The following is a 3,426-nucleotide window of genomic DNA, read 5'->3' as shown; positions in this document are numbered from 1 at the left end:
GCTACAATATTTTACACCTGAAGCTTCCTTTCCCTAGCAATCTGCCAAACCATGTCACTACCTACCTCAAAGTCTTATTAAAATCATCTTCTCCTCCAAAAGGCACTCCCTGATTGATCTCCCACCTCCTCTAGAATGTAAGCTCCCTTTTTTTGGTGGGGGGGGGTGTTATTTTTTTAATGGTATTTGTTAAGTGCTTACTATATGCCAGGCACTGTACTGAGCGCTGGGGTAGATACAAGCCAATCAATCATATTTATTGAGCGATTACTGAGTACAGATTTCTATATTAAGCTCTTGGGAGAGTACAACATTACAGGGTTGGTAGACATGTTCCCTGCCCATAAAGAGCTTACAGTCTAGAAATAGAGGCAGACATTAATAGAAATAAATAAATTATGGATATGAATGTAAGTGTTGTGGGGCTGATAGAGGGGTGAATAAAGGAAGCAAATCCAAGTGCCAGGGAGTGGGAGAAGAGGAAATGAGGGCTTAGTTAGGGAAGTCCTCTTGGAGGAGATGTGCCTTCAATAAGGTTTTGAACGGGGGGGAGAGTAATTGTTTGTCAGATATGAAGAGGGAAGGCATTCCAGGCCAGGGGCAGGATGTGAGCGAGGGCTCGCTGTCGAGATAGACAAGCAGGTTGGCATTAGGGGAACAAACTGTGCGGGCTAGGTTGTAGTAGGAGAGCAGTGAGGTAAGGTGGGAGGGGGAGAGGTGATTGAGTGCTTTAAAGCTAATCAGGTTGGACCCAATCCATGTCCCACATGGGGCTCACAGTCTTAATCCTCATAATAATAATAATTGTAGTATTTGTTAAATGCTTACTGTGTGCCAGGCACTGTACTAAGCCCTGGGGTGGATTCAAGCAAATCAGGTTGGACTCAATCCATGTCCCATGTGGGTCTTAGAGTCTCAATCCCCATTTTGCAGATGAGGTAACTAAGGTACAGAGAAGTGAAGTGACTTACCCAAGATCACACAGCAGATAAGCATTCATTCAATAGTATTTATTGAGCGCTTACTATGTGCAGAGCACTGTACTAAGCGCTTGGGATGAACAAGTCGGCAACAGATAGAGACAGTCCCTGCCGTTTGACGGGCTTACAGTCTAATCGGGAGAGACGGACAGACAAGAACAATGGCACTAAACAGCGTCAAGGGGAAGAACATCTCGTAAAAACAATGGCAACTAAATAGAATCAAGGCGATGTACAATTCATTAACAAAATAAATAGGGTAATGAAAATATATACAGTTGAGCGGACGAGTACAGTGCTGTAGGGATGGGAAGGGAGAGGTGGAGGAGCAGAGGGAAAAGGGGAAAATGAGGCTTTAGCTGCGGAGAGGTAAAGGGGGGATGGCAGAGGGAGTAGAGGGGGAAGAGGAGCTCAGTCTGGGAACACCTCTTGGAGGAGGTGATTTTTAAGTAAGGTTTTGAAGAGGGAAAGAGAATCAGTTTGGCGGAGGTGAGGAGGGAGGGCGTTCCAGGACCGCGGGAGGACGTGACCCAGGGGTCGACGGCGGGATAGGCGAGACCGAGGGACGGCGAGGAGGTGGGCGGCAGAGGAGCGGAGCGTGCGGGGTGGGCGGTAGAAAGAGAGAAGGGAGGAGAGGTAGGAAGGGGCAAGGTGATGGAGAGCCTTGAAGCCTAGAGTGAGGAGTTTTTGTTTGGAGCGGAGGTCGATAGGCAACCACTGGAGTTGTTTAAGAAGGGGAGTGACATGCCCAGATCGTTTCTGCAGGAAGATGAGCCGGGCAGCGGAGTGAAGAATAGACCGGAGCGGGGCGAGAGAGGAGGAAGGGAGGTCAGAGAGAAGGCTGACACAGTAGTCTAGCCGGGATATAACGAGAGCCCGTAATAGTAAGGTAGCCGTTTGGGTGGAGAGGAAAGGGCGGATCTTGGCGATATTGTAGAGGTGAAACCGGCAGGTCTTGGTAACGGATAGGATGTGTGGGGTGAACGAGAGGGACGAGTTAAGGATGACGCCGAGATTGCGGGCCTGCGGGACGGGAAGGATGGTCGTGCCATCCACGGTGATGGAGAAGTCTGGGAGCGGACCGGGCTTGGGAGGGAAGATGAGGAGCTCAGTCTTGCTCATGTTGAGTTTTAGGTGGCGGGCCGACATCCAAGTGGAGACGTCCCGGAGGCAGGAGGAGATGCGAGCCTGAAGGGAGGGGGAGAGGACAGGGGCGGAGATGTAGATCTGCGTGTCATCTGCGTAGAGATGGTAGTCAAAGCCGTGAGAGCGGATGAGTTCACCGAGGGAGTGAGTGTAAATGGAGAACAGAAGAGGGCCAAGAACTGACCCTTGAGGAACTCCAACAGTTAAAGGATGGGAGGGGGAGGAGGCTCCAGCGTAGGAGACTGAGAATGATCGGCCAGAGAGGTAAGAGGAGAACCAGGAGAGGACAGAGTCCGTGAAGCCAAGGTGAGATAAGGCATGGAGGAGGAGGGGATGGTCGACAGGGTCAAAGGCAGCAGAGAGGTCAAGGAGGATCAGAATGGAGTAGGAGCCATTGGATTTGGCAAGAAGGAGGTCATGAGTGACCTTAGAGAGAGCAGTCTCGGTAGAGTGGAGGGGACGGAAGCCAGATTGGAGGGGGTCTAGGAGAGAATGGGAGTTAAGGAATTCCAAGCATCGATTGTAGATGACTCGTTCTAAGATTTTGGAAAGGAAGGGTAGTAGGGAGATAGGACGATAACTGGAGGGGGAAGTGGGGTCAAGAGCGGGTTTTTTTAGGATGGGGGAGACGTGGGCATGTTTGAAGGCAGAGGGGAAGGAGCCCTTGGAGATTGAGTGGTTAAAAATAGAAGTTAAGGAAGGGAGGAGGGCAGGGGCGATGGTTTTAAGAAGGTGAGAGGGAATGGGGTCCGAGGCGCAGGTGGAGGGGGTGGCACTTGCGAGGAGGGAGGAGATCTCCTCTGAGGATACTGCAGGGAAGGATGGGAAAGTAGGGGAGGGGGTTGGTGGGGGGGAGGGGAGAGGCGGAGGGGTGACTTTGGGGAGCTCAGACCTGGTTGTGTTGATTTTCGTGAGGAAATAGGTGGCCAGATCATTGGGGGTGAGAGATGGGGGAGGGGGAGGAACAGGGGGCCTAAGGAGAGAGTTAAAGGTCCGGAACAATCGGCGGGGGTGACGGGCATGGGTGTCGATGAGGGAGGAGAAGAAGTTTAGCCTGGCGGAGGAGAGGGCAGAGTTAAGGCAGGAAAGGATAAATTTGAAGTGTGTGAGGTCGGCTTGGTGCTTGGACTTTCGCCAGCAGCGCTCAGCAGCTCGAGCATAGGAGCGTGGGAGGCGGACGGAAGAGGTGATCCAGGGCTGTGGGTTAGTGGAGCGAGAGCGGCGGAGGGAAAGGGTGGCGAGAGAGTCGAGATGAGTAGAGAGGGTGGAGTTGAGAGCAGAGACCTGATCATCGAGAGTG

Source organism: Ornithorhynchus anatinus, chromosome X1 (assembly GCF_004115215.2).
Source record: "Ornithorhynchus anatinus isolate Pmale09 chromosome X1, mOrnAna1.pri.v4, whole genome shotgun sequence".
NCBI classification, from domain to species: Eukaryota; Metazoa; Chordata; class Mammalia; order Monotremata; family Ornithorhynchidae; genus Ornithorhynchus; species Ornithorhynchus anatinus.
This window is presented reverse-complemented; position numbering follows the sequence as displayed.